The following is a 14163-nucleotide window of genomic DNA, read 5'->3' as shown; positions in this document are numbered from 1 at the left end:
AATTTTAACGCATATCAGTGAAAGAACATGGGTCAAAATCATAAAAATAATTAATGCAAATAAAAAAAATCATTTATCTATATTTAAATACATTTTATCGTATTTTTATAAATCTTCATTTTTAGTTTTAAAGTGTGTCGACAGATGGCAGTGAATTTACTGGGGTTACAAAATTTACTATGACAGTACCGCTCTAGTATAAGTTACTCTATGATAGTACGGAACCCTTCGTGCTCGAGTCCGACTCGCACTTGGCTGTTTTTTTACATACCTATAAAGACGCTAGATTCAGTCGGGCAAATCGACGAACTACTTTAAAGCACAGGCTTGGATTTATATAACATTTGGCGTTCCTAAAGCGATTTTCTATTTCTATTGTCAAAATGCATTTAGTTTGCGAAATGGCACTACTTTGAAGCGAATAAAGATATAGTTGGTCAAACCAAATTGTCAGTAAATAAGGACAAAAAAACTCTACTCATCCTTTTCTTTTGGGTGCTAGTACTAGTGTAAGACAAAGATAGTACGATTCTCTCTGTCTATGTTTGAAATGAGACAGTCCTTTGACAAACTATATGTTAGCAATAGCGGGGTCCCTTTGTTTGACATAATTATTGAAAGTCATAATGTAATGATTGTCATATTATCATTAGTCATAATTCTGAAACCGTTGACTTTTCAGGATTTTCCTCAGGTTATCCTATAGATAGGTTAGGTTAGGTTTGTTTTATGGCAATCCTGAAAAGTTACGCGTTTCTGAGAAAAACCAAATTATGACTAATGATAATATGACAATCATTACATTATGACTTTCAATAATTATGTTAAACAACAGAGGCAATAGCGTACAGCGACGGAAAATACTAATATATAGACGAAATTAATTTTGTATCAAATAGAAACATCTGCGAACAATGCTATGAAGCTTATAAATAAACTAGCGACTCGCCCCGGCTTCGCACGAGTGCAATGCTAATGTATTATACATATAAACCTTCCTTCTGAATCACTCTATCTATTAAAAAATACCGCATCAAAATCCGTTGCGTAGTTTTAAAGATCTACGCATACATAGGGACAGACAGACAGCAGGAAGCGACTTTGTTTTATAATATGTAGTGATTACAAGTGCAAAAATTTACTGTCTTGAGTGAGACTTGAACTCACTACCATTGGATAGCCCAGTCTTGTTATTCTAGTTGTGTCGGTCTTAGTAGCTCAGATGGAAGAACATTGGGCTATTTATGATATTAGTAAGGAAGGGATACATAATAAATATTTATAAATATTTAAATTCACACATAGTAAACCCCAGGTGTTTACTATAAATTATATTAAAAAGCTTTTATTTCGGATTACATATTACATCCATAGAATTACATAATATTAAAAATTAAAAAAATAAATTATATTAAACTTAAAATTAACCTAAATTTAACATATTTAACATATTTAAAAAAGTTACCTTTGATAGTCTGCATGTGGCGCATGCGATTTCGCCCAGTGGCCAAATATCAGGCTGTCATAGGCCCCTGCGACCTACCTACCCTGCTTGATACCTACTATTATGTAAATAGGTCCTATTACTCCGGAACAAATATCCGTGCTCGTCACACAAAAAATGCCATTGCCAGGATTTTATCCTAGAACAATTGGTTTCATAATATGACACTTATCCACTAGGTCAGACAGGCCGTCAATCTTTTTTTCCTACTGACCCATTTGAATAACCATCCTGTATACATCAGTTCTCTTCCATCACATTTCTCTTTAACTCTATTGATCGAATGAAAAGTTCTTCAACAATGTGACTTTGCTAGCGAAGTGGAGCATGCATCAATACGAACTATGTCGCGTCGTCTATTCTAACTTCAGTGACTTATGTTCCAATTTGTAACTAGCGTAAACTATTGAAAAGTTTTCAACTGAAAGTGAACTTTATCCGAAACATTATAAGATTGAAATTACTGGATTAGGAAAGTGCCGCTTGTTACCTTTTATTTTGGGTCAAAAATATTATATGAGTGTTTCAATTTAGTGCACGTTGTCATTACAGAAATTAGACTTTATTGTTAAGGTAGTAACGTTGATATTTGTACACGTGGGCATTGCAACGATGGCAGCATCCTAGATATTACGGCGATGGGAATAATAGTGTAGAAGGAATATGAACTCTGCGCTCTAATTCATAGGGTTCGTTTTATAATGGAATTCTATTAGAGGAAACTTGCAGTAATGCAATGTTAGGAATAATTATGGGCTAACTTCGCATCCAGGGAATTCAGAATGGTTTTGGGAATTTCTGTGAGAATTAGTAATCATTTTACGTGACGTCGTTGTAATTGGGAGCGTCCATTAACAAGAGCGACTGCTTCTTATAAAAAAATCGAGGTTTTTATTGGTCATGAATTCATGATCGTAGTTTAACATTTTTCTACCATTTGGCTATTAATAGCACAGGCTAGCCAGTGCCAAATATGTCGGCGGCAGCCAGCTTAAACTTTTAAACCCTACATGAAAGCAAGAATGGCGCTTTGTAAAGTATATGTTATACCAAAGAGATATAACTCCGTAATAGATGGATACAGTCTAAGGAAAAAACGTGCCTCGAAAATCACGAAAGTTTGATACACGATCAGATGGCGCCACTACCTTTGGCCTACTCTCGTATAGAGGGCGTTGACGGTTTCGTGTGTTATTTAACAATTTTAACGCATATCAGTGAAAGAACTAGGCCTCCCCCAAGGCTCGCCACTCCGACCGATCCTGTGCCGCTCGCATCCACCGAAAATCATATATATAAAAATAATTAATGCAAATAAAAAAAATCATTTATCCATATTTAAATACATTTTATCGTATTTTTATAAATCTTCATTTTTAGTTTTAAAGTGTGTCGATAGATGGCAGTGAATTTACTGTGGTTACAAAATTTACTATGACAGTACCGCTCTTTTATATTATATCCTCTTTGGTTACACCTATATATAGGCTATTGAACTTTTATATATCGATTGACCTCATTTGTTATAATCGGCTCAGTTTCAACGCTACCGTAAAAGATACGATATAAACATAAATATATATTCGAATTTAAACTATCGTGAGACATATTAACTTAAATAACTGTTACACACACTGTGTGTGTGTAAGACATTAACTAGCTGTTAGTGCTTGAAAATGGAGACCTAGGCTCTCCGAAACATGTCGAAATACGTGAGTGAAACCGCAAAGTTAGTTAAGATAAATAATTATATATGTTAAAATAAATAATCTTTTTTTTATTATGTGACACTATAAACAAAAAAAGAAGAAGAAAAATACAATCTTAACTTAAACAGTAAATTGACAGATTTAGAATTCGATATTGTAAGGCAACGTTTTTAAAATAAATGAAAAGGCAACGTTTTTAAAATTAATAAAAGGCGCGCATGGTCTTTCCCGTCTGAAGAAACATCTTACGAAATGTGACAGTGATAGCGATGGAACGGCCTTAAAACTAAAACTAGAAATACCTTTTATTTGTGTAAATAAGTCAAGCGCCCTGGTATATAAGATAATGTTGCGTAAGAAAAGGTTGCCACTGGTCCATATAACTAAGCCCATATTCTTTTATCTCCCTGTAAGTATAACCGTCTTTTAAAGGGCAGTATCTTTTGAACCGTTAAAAGTGGATGCTTCAAGTCTTCTCAGATTGTATTGGGTTTACCCTCGTTTGACCCACTTAACTTTATTGTATTGTATTTCATTATATTTAATTAAACACATGTATTTTATCCGACTACGGAAGAGCGCCCATCAATACTAGGCCCAGGTAACAAATGGTTCATCTTTAGACCAAAATATATCCGGTCTAGTCTTTCTAACAAGCTGACTAAGCAACCAAAATTTGCTCGACTTCCATGAATCTTTCAATCACTTTTTACTTAATTTTTTCATTTAGGTCCCTCTTATACAGGCTGTTTAAACAGGTTGATATATTACTGGTAACTTTATACTATAATTTTCGATATTTAAATCTATGACTGAAAGTTCATATCATGAATATGTTTCATACATCATGGCGTTAATTGAAAGTTTCGTTGATGAGTTTCGTTTGAAACGAAAATTGTTTTCACAGTTGGTTTTTTTACGTGAAACTTTACCTCTGAACCTACTTATCTACCCCCTTACACATGTCACTGCAATCTATTTACTTAAAATAACATCTAAAAATCTAGTTTCCTCATTAACCGTATGAAAAGCATCCACTCGAGCAAGCTTAAACCCCAACAGTGAATAGTTTGATTCAATTAAACTAATCCCAGGAATGGATCACTCAATCGAATTCGGGTTCTTGATTCAATCGTTTCAATCCTTGGATCTTATTAGATTCGCGCGGATCTACAAGTACAGCGGGTGAAACTGATAGGAATCTGGTTAATAAGATTTAGATTTTATTTATTTATTTTTCTTTATAAAGGAAAACATACAGCATCATTTATACACAAGGTTACATAAATTTAGGTGGATAATAAGCCAGTGAAGTTTTCACTGATATGCTAACACCTATGAGTAAAAATATGCACTAAAATTAAAAAGAAGTAATAGGAGTAACGAAACGTTATTTACATATTTTAACCACTAGGACCTAGACATATTGACCGGGATGTGTTTAGACCGTGATTACCTTACAAAAGGTAATCACGGTCTATATCCCGGTCAATATAAGTCTAGTGAAACTAACCGTGAATCATTCAAAACACTAGGACCTAATTCTAAGAATGCATGCATAAACAGTCACTTATCAACTATAAATTATTTCTTATTGCGTTTACATAACTACTAAATTTAGGTTTATGATCATACCCCGGTTTGACGGGTAGTGGACGGGTACAATTTGGTTTGACGTTCAGGAAAATAGTGCGAGGAAAAGTAAAGAGTAAAGTAATTATTTTACAAGCCGGTGTCGATAAAATGATAATATGAAAAATATGTAAATTGATATGATAGTATGATTGAAATGATAGTATGTAAATTGTATCTTCAAATAAACAAATATGGTCATCACCAATATGTAATCCTAAAATATTATAATCGTGTTTTCAATAAAGTGAACTAATTTATTATTTAATGTAATTTTAATAATTGTGCAAGTAAGCATGGAAGCAGAGGAAACAACAAAACACAGAAGCAAACGTAGAAGTATACAGGAGCAAATACCTAGGGACTCCGTGAACACTAAGGGAGGCAGTTAGCAACCTGAAGACATTGCTAGGCTTCGTAGAGGAGCTGGGAGGGTTAGGGTAGCGCTACCTCGATTTTTTACGCAAAATATTGCTTATGGTTGTCGATTTGCGAAAAATGCCTAGCAAAACTAACTAACTAAATAATAACTAATATTGTCTTCGGTTACCGCGATAGTTACTCATGAAATAAAACTATGAAAACGGATTATATCGCGTATATTGATTTTATAATACATCCCGACGTTCCCGGTATTTTTGCACTTTGTAATTTTTCCTCAGTCATCCGTTGACCACGAACGCTGTAAAGGGTTCGAAACGTCGGGATGTATTATAAAATCAATATACGCGATATAATCCGTTTTCATAGTTTTATTTCATAAATAATAACTGTCAGAATGACTTGAGTCGGTAAATTTACCCTCTCTTAGAAAATGGACCAGCTTAAATGTTTCATACATTTTAGCTGGTCCATTTTCTAGGGGAGGGTAAATTTTTTTCGCTATTTCGGGGTTGGTTCCATAGTAAAAGTTGCTCAGTAAAATCTCAAAACCTCCCTGGCAACAGGAATGCACTTATTTTTTGCCACTGTGTATAGTTGCGATAAAAATATCAAACAGGTTTGCAAGCAGGCAATGAAATGGTATTCTGCAAAGATCGTCATGTCCCGCCATCAATAAATCAAGTCAAAATGACCCCCAGAAATAACGTCTTCAACATTTTCCGTACCGAAGCAGGTATGCAAATGTGCACTCATCCGTGTCGATTTGAATACCTTTGACTTTGCTAGGTCTGACTAAGGTTCTAAATCAAATTCCTTTTATGGTAATATTTTGGATAGCAGCTGTTTCGAAAAGATTCTTTTATTTTTAGAATAGAATGGAATAGAAATCATTTATTCAGACAACAGGCAATCAAATAACACACATAGCAAGTTCAAAGCAAAGGTTATTCTGAGCTTATTGCAAGGGAAATCTGCAACTCGTCCACTATCGAGTTTATCGAAGTAATGATAAGCTGATATCAACTGATAGCTCTGTTTACTTGAAAACATATTGCGGCAATAAATAAAATTTGCTTGCCTATTGAATTATATACCTACCTACGGGCAACGTGATTAACCGGGCAGTATAAATAATGACGATTTACTACGATTACAGCTGACCCCGGGGTCAAATTTCACATTTCCGCGATTCCGAATGTCCTCTTGAACAATCTCTTTAAGATTTGCTTAAGATATTACTTAGACACCCAATGGATATCCCCCGGGGGTGCAATTTGCAATGGCAACATTTGTTCTGTCTGTCATGTATCTAACGACGCTAAGCAATTCGCCCTTACTTTTTCTAACTACTAAAGCAACTTTCAGGCTTCCTCTTATGTACATAAATCCTTTTTCACATCACCAATTCGAAAAAGGGGTTTTTCTTCCCTGCTAGGAGGGATCAAAGTAACACTTTTCTGTTCTAGGACACTATTTTTACATTTTTTGCACATTATTTTTTTTAGCTTGAATAATATTTTAATTACCTTATAGGTGATGTGAAAAGCAGTATGTGTCACATGGTAGCAAAATTTATTTCCATCTTGGGCGTAACACACTTGAATCCCTCACTACGCTCAGGATTCTACTTAAGAATCCCTCGTTACTCTCGGGATTTTATGATAGAATCCTTCTCTTGGTTTAGGATTCAATGTACGCCTTCGCCGTAAATATGTCATTTTGCTCTCTTGTAACACAATCTACTATTTTATAGCTATTAAATTTTTTTAATGGAAGGAAATCGATTTACCAAACCACATTTACAACGCTCAGCAATCGCGCTTACGGCAGCGATCAATGTTTCATGCCCTCACGCTCATTGCTACGATTCATTACCAACTGACCCTGAGGGGTGCAATTTGCAATGACAACATTTGTTCTGTCATGTCATTAATGATTGTCATTGGCAATGGCAACATTTGTCTGTTCTGTCGTTTCATTAATAATTGATATTGAACAAGTGAGTGAACTTAATGGTTTTGTATCTCGGTCTATAAAATCACAAATAATAAAAATATATATTTAATATTCTAAGCCTTCTAAGGTAACATTTAGCTACAAATATTACTAGCGACCTGCCTCGGCCTCGCACGGATTACACAAAACCTTAACAAATTATACACCTAATCAAAAATCACTATTGAGAAGTGAAAAACGCATGAAAATCTGTTCAGTAGATTTTGAGTTTATCACAAACATACATACATACAAACAGACAATTAAAGTGATATTAAACATAGCTCCAACATTTTATTAGATTAAAACATCCCACAACCTAAAAATCTTAAACGTTTATTTAACACGAAATTATGAAAAAACCGTTTTTGGTCAAATTTGTACATCGTAATATTGTCTTCGGTTACCGCGATAGTTACTCATGAAATAAAACTATCATGTACATGATGATGATGTATCATGTGTATGTACATCGTAAATTAGTTTGAGTCCCATTTTCCTCCGACGCATTTTAATAGCAAAACCGGTATTTTTTGCTTGAATATAATCTCTAATAAAGTCAAACAAAAGACTGGTTTCTTTCTTTGCCTTTAAGAACGCCTGAAACCATTTCACACCAAGTTGTTTGAGTAAACAGAAATACGTTGGTAATATTTAATGTTCTTAATGAGAGCGATGAGGGAAAATTATTTTTCTTTTAGTAGTGAGCAGGCCGCATAGCCAACATGCCAATCGCTTACGCTCCGTAGCGATCGAAACGCAACTGTTATTGTCGCACTAATATGGATGAGTGATAGAGAGACACAAAGCGTTTCGTTGTCGTAGCGATATCGATTGTCCCCTTGGCTAGGCCGCCTGTTTTTATAACAGTTAATTGAGTAATGAAAAAAGTAAGTCGTGTATAAGTCTAGGAGATGGCCACCCGGTTTATTTCAAAAGAGGACATTACATTAGCTTTACCTAATTAATGATTTAGTATAAAAAAAAATAACCGACTTCCAAAAGAGAAGCACGGATAATCTTACGGATCCCTGTGTAGCTGTGTGTAAGATTGTTCCTAATATATTATTTTATTTCAATATTTACATCTTTATTTCAAAAAGTGGATTAATGTTAAAATAACGTATAAAATTTGAGTTTGTTAAGCTCTTAATCGTTATTTAATTCCTAAACCAACGGGCTAATTCGAGCAATGACCTAGATATCAACTCCACTACCATTAGATACTATATCCACTAGATACGAAACAGAAACGATAACGAGATATTTAAAAAAGTCATGTCAAATTTCACATTTGTGCGATTCCGAATGTCCTCTTGAACGATCTCTTTAACTTAGACATCCAATGGATATCTAATGGATATCCCAAAACGTCACAATAATTGTAGCGTGAAATGACAATTGGTTTCTCGAATCGAACTGCAAAATATAACTACTTGAGAACTAAACTATAACGTATCTATTAGATCTCGTATTGTTCTCGTATCTAGTAAATATCACGTTGTTCGAATTGACCGGTAAGACTTTTACATACCTACCTACTTGAAATAGAAAAATACAGAATGCATGAAGCAAACGAACAAAAATATAATTTAACTGTGTACTCCATTTTCGATACGAAAACCAAAAATAACAACAAAGATGCCTTCTTAAGTTATTTCGTACCACATCGAATATATAAATATCTTAAATCCTTTTAAAATTGCATCGCATCTACAATTTCCACTCAAGCATGTATCAGCATAGATTAATGATAAATCACAGAGGTAAGTCCTTTGATACGGGGCGTCAACGACACCCACAACGGATGTAGCGGATGCGACGTGGATGCTGCGCGGATCCGTGCGGATGTTGTGCGGATGTCGTGCGGATGCCGCCGTGACACCGGGTATTGTGTTGAGGAATTTTTCAGCGTGGGAAGATTTAAAGTAGGATTTAGATTCTTAACGTGAAATTTGTTAAGAATTTAGTTTAACGTTGAAAGGATGCATTGGGTTTACAAAGGGGTAAATTATTGCAGCTTTAGTACTTAGTAACACAATATGAATGTAGAGAATAACAACAAACAAGAAATATTTCGAGGAACGGTGAAATCTGGTTTGAAACGATCATCCTAGCGATAATGTTACTTGTTTTATTTTCTTTTCTTGGTGCCTCTGTGATGATATACCTGTACATTTTTGTTCTTTGTGATACTGAAATAAAACGTTGTTTTGTCAATTATGATGTGACTCCGAATGTATCTACGAGCAGGGCTCGGAACCGGTTTTTTTAAAAAACCCTGAAATAGGCCAATATTTTGAATTATTTTATGCTCATTACGTAGGACTGAATCACGTATTTAGAAAACAATTTTGCATTATTAAAATGTCCCATTAAAAATGAAATTAAAAACAAAAGAACGAAAAAGAACGTAATAATAACGGTATTTTTGTATGGAGCAAATACCGGTTTCCGACCCCTGTCTACGAGTAAGGTAACATTCGTTAAGCATTATTAATAAACTTGACCTTGGTAACTTCTGTATTAGATATTTTACAGGTTATTTGTGTGATGTCTATCAAAGTTTATGGTTGCAGGTAAAAATATAATTATATTATATACACTAACGAGGAAAATTAATTGTTGTATTTGTGCAAAACTTTCGTTTGCGATATTAACAATAAAATATCATTAGAAACAATTTTGGCGAGTCGCTGAACCTAGTAATAATGAGTATGAATGTATTTAATTCAGCTAATTGAAATTTTCAGCCTAAGAAAAACAGTATGGCGCCCGTATTTTTTTTGCATTTGTCATATTCACAAATGTATAATGATTCTGAACCCCGCCGCCTGGCTCTAATGACCTCCAGTGATAAATTATTACCGTCACGTCCAGTGCCTACCGACTTTCATATCTGCGCGGTATAATACGTTGTTTTTTTTGGTGTTTGAAAGTTGTTGAGTAATTTTAAAGTAGCATGATCTTTTGTAGTCAAAGAACCGTTACCTATATTCTTGCCATGTTCGACAAAATGAAAGTGAATGCACTTGGAAGCGATACCGTCCCATTTTAGTTTGAATAACAAGATGTGCTTGTTGTAATGTACAGATTAAAACACGTACGTATCAAATTTATCTGTTAGTATCTGACCATCAAATTTCCTGGTGCCCTCCGTATAATCGAATAAATATCCAATCTCGAGCAACACTGACTCGAGCCAGCAATATCGATTATTAATTAGCACGAAAACGTGGATATTACGAAGCCTGCGTGTTTGTGGTTGTGGTTTGATATTGGGGTATCGTATAATATTATAATTAAGTGTTATATGTAATCATGTATCCCTTTAATTAGGTATCTGGAGGCGTAATATGGGTGTAAATGACAGAATACAGACTTCATCTCGGGTATCGGAGAGTGACATATTATGTTGTACTTACCGTAAAATCACCCAATTATAATCCTACTGACATAAACGCCATTGAGAACGTAATTTACTTTCTATGCATCTCGCTCGTTTTTGAATGCATCTTAAAGTTAATTCTAACCGTAATTTGCGATTCCTGAACGCATCATAGGTTTATGATAAATGTTTACATAAAAAATATAAAACTAAATTTTTAAATCCCCGTGTAGATGATTTAACAAAAGATGAAATAGTTAATCTTGCATCGCGTCTTTGTAAGCTCGGGCTGCAGTCACTGTTCATTGTTTTGGGACGTTTTGTCCAGAACAATGGTTTAATGTAGGTCATAACGCTATCTTTCGCAGGTCATTTAATGGACACGCCTTTTCATTCATGTTTATTGCCAGTTATCTATTTATGACAAGTCTTGCCCTAAATAGCCTTGCCTATCGGCGCACTCGATGGTCCGCTGAAAACTAGTTAATAATCTGTGGTCCGCTGCAGGGGACCATCGAGTGCGCCGACTTCTGGCCGAAGGTTGTCGTGCTTAAGAGGTTCCGGGGCAAACTGCTGAATCCGACACAAGAGCAGCCCATTCAACGGAGCACCGCCGTTCGCCAAAATAGTAATTAGTGTTTAGTTTTTAAGTTTACGAAACTTGTATGTATGTTATTCTATAAGGTATATGTAAAATTGAATAGGGGCCTTATTGTTGCTTGAATTAAATTAAAACATAAAAAATAAAATAAAAACGACGAAATCATACAGGCCAATTTGAACGTACACACTGTTGTCGTATAGCTATCGTGTATTTCGCTTGTACTTGTTTGAACAGGTATTAATTAGCGCGAGCAGTAACTAAATGACATCAGTTAGACATCAGTCTGATGTCAGTGTACGTTCTAATTGGCCTAATAATCTTTCGAAAATGAAAAATTTAAATTTCTTGATGAGTCGCAGATTCAAATCTGAAAAAAGGATAATATATCAGAATTTTTTTATATAAGTTCTGGAGCCGCAAGCTCAAGTCTTACCTGAAGCAGTTTTTTTTTTAATTTTTCCTTTGTTTTCAAACATTGTGAATCTTGTCCTATTTTTTGATCATTGAGGACTTAAAATTGAAATACTGATTTTTGTTTCAGATCTGCGAGACGGTGGAAACGCGTGTTCAGTTTTAAAAAGGTATGTAATTGTGTGTCCGTAATATTGTGTTTAGTGTCAGGTTATGCACCATGTGACTATAATAAACATTTTTTCAACCAAAAACGTCACTTTTGACACTGACAGATTAGTATCATATCAGTATCATATTGGAATGAGATCTAATAACTAAAACTAGAATAGAATTGGTCTGATAGTTGATAATATAATTTCCTCTGCACTTCCATACATAATGGTGCGATACTAAAATTAATCGCTACATCGTGTACCGACCTAATAAGCGTCAGGTACGCTAAAATTCCCTATTTCGGTCACACACCTTCACTAGGTATTTGCTCAACACCCATACAAACCATTCTCACTCGTACTACATTGTCTTAAAGCGGCAATTCGTATGCTCTGACATCAGAAGCCAGACTACGAAGCCATATAAATTGATATAAGATCGTTACATGCAGGGCCCTTGGTTCTTGGTTAGTGGAATTTCAGTCTTATGTGTTAGTGATAAGGTTAGAAATTGTACTAAACTTGGTTAGCTATTTTGAACAGTATGGTTTGCTTAGTAGTATTTATAGTGAAGTGGGAGAATTAGCTTAGAATCATGTGTGTAGCCGCCTTGCAGGTCTCGACGACTCAAATAAAAAGACTTCGATTTGAAGTAAACTTATATAATTTTCAGTAGGTACAAGGTACAGTTGACAAAACAGTTAAAAAGTGTAGAAGTGGTGGTTATGGTATGGAGACTGATGAGAGAGTGATTTAGCGAAATTGAACAGAAATAAGGTGGTTTAAATTTAGGTGCCTCTAATTGGCCGCGATACAAATTATGTGGAGCGCTCCTATTGGTGCTTTAAAAAAGCCTCCGCATACTAACCGAGCCCGACGGCTGCGTTTAGCTACTGCTAGGAATTTTTTATATAAATAAAAAGTTGCGTTCGCAACATAGTGTTATGTTTCTAGGCTACTTTTGTGCAAGTTTGAAGATTGCTTTGGCATAAAAGTATTCCGTAGGTACTTCGGATTACGCGTTGTGCAGTCGAAGGCAAAAATATCGATCCAGACAAATGGCTCAAAAATATGTGAACACGACTAAGCGTACACATATTTTAGAAACTTTGGGAATGTATATATATTTATGCCCTTGATTGTACCCCGTTTTGAAAACTACAATTTAAAATTTACACGCGATAACAGCATAACAGCAGACGTAATTCGCAACCCTTTACATTGAATTGCTACACTTGCTAAAACCACGCAACAAAATTCCAATCAATCCAATATTCAACCTTCAGACCTCAAAAACGTCCGGAACATCCCAAACTAAATACCTTATTTACAAAGGTAGACCTTAACCATCAGGGAACGAGCCGTTTCCTGCGAAACCTTCAATTTATTTTTCGTCTTGTCCATCTTAATCACCTTGCTTGTCTATTTTGGTGGCCATTTTGAAATAGCAGCGTAGATTTCGCTGGCCCGTTTAAGCTGGCGATAACAGGTTTGGGCGAGATTGATCGCGCGCACTAATCGTTTGGCCCGTCTACATGCCAATTTGAACTTTGAACGTGCGTTGACATCAAACCGATATTAGAATCATATCAGTTAGCTGTCATTCACGCGTTCATTTCGTTTAGACTTCTGCGCACAAGTATTAGTGCGAGCGAGACGCCCGCGCGAATGTCAGCCATCTGATATGTTATCATATATCATTCCAATGTAAGAAAAGAGCAGTACCTCTTAACACAGGTAATGGTTGATTGAATAAATAATTTTAATTTTGTTTGATGCCAGTGCACGTTCGAATTGGGCTGTTATTTAGTCGACTAACGAGTGGCAAGTACGTTAAGTTAAACAGTAAATACTGTTTCCCCACATTAATCCCATGTGGGAAAAAACGCTATTAGCGAAACGTGAGTCCTTGGAGTGTGCTGATAAAGGAAATAAAGAGCCTTCTTATAAACGAATAAATGTTTTTTAAGATCATTGTTTTTGCAGCTACTTACAATTAACGGGAAGTTAGTAGCGAATAGCAAATTTCTTTTTGTATTCAGAAAACTTTGAAAACTTTCACATAAGCAAATATTTCTTTTTAAACACTTTTTGTAAATTCTTCATACGGTTATTTATAAACCCCTCTCTAACTTACTATATTTAATAACAGTCCAGTCGAGGCAGGTTCGAATGTACACTTGTGCAGTACTGGCTCGATGCCAGGCCTCGCTGTATTTAGGTGAGGCCGGAGGCCTTGGGAGTTTGGAATCGATAGCGCTGTCACTTTAACACTATCGGGGTATAAGGGTATCTACGACCGAGGCATTAGTATTAAGTTACACAGTATACTAGTATAAGTTGAAAGCTTGTGACTTTACAGTGACATAACTTGTTCATTA

General features: G+C 35.2%; 1 protein-coding gene across 2 annotated transcripts in view; it reads left to right on the top strand.

Annotated features, from left to right (window-relative positions):
• LOC134750557 (complexin) overlaps positions 1-14163 on the top strand; it is a 414109-nt gene that overhangs the window by 38793 nt on the left and 361153 nt on the right. For both annotated transcript variants that reach the window (XM_063685762.1, XM_063685764.1), the window contains exon 2: positions 11758-11797. The gene's annotated coding sequence lies outside the window, so the exon portion shown is untranslated. The remainder of the gene's footprint in view (positions 1-11757; positions 11798-14163) is intronic.

Source organism: Cydia strobilella, chromosome 20 (genome assembly GCF_947568885.1).
Source record: "Cydia strobilella chromosome 20, ilCydStro3.1, whole genome shotgun sequence".
Taxonomy (NCBI): Eukaryota; Metazoa; Arthropoda; class Insecta; order Lepidoptera; family Tortricidae; genus Cydia; species Cydia strobilella.
Note: the sequence above shows the minus strand (reverse complement) of the source record. Positions and strands in the feature narration are given on the sequence as shown.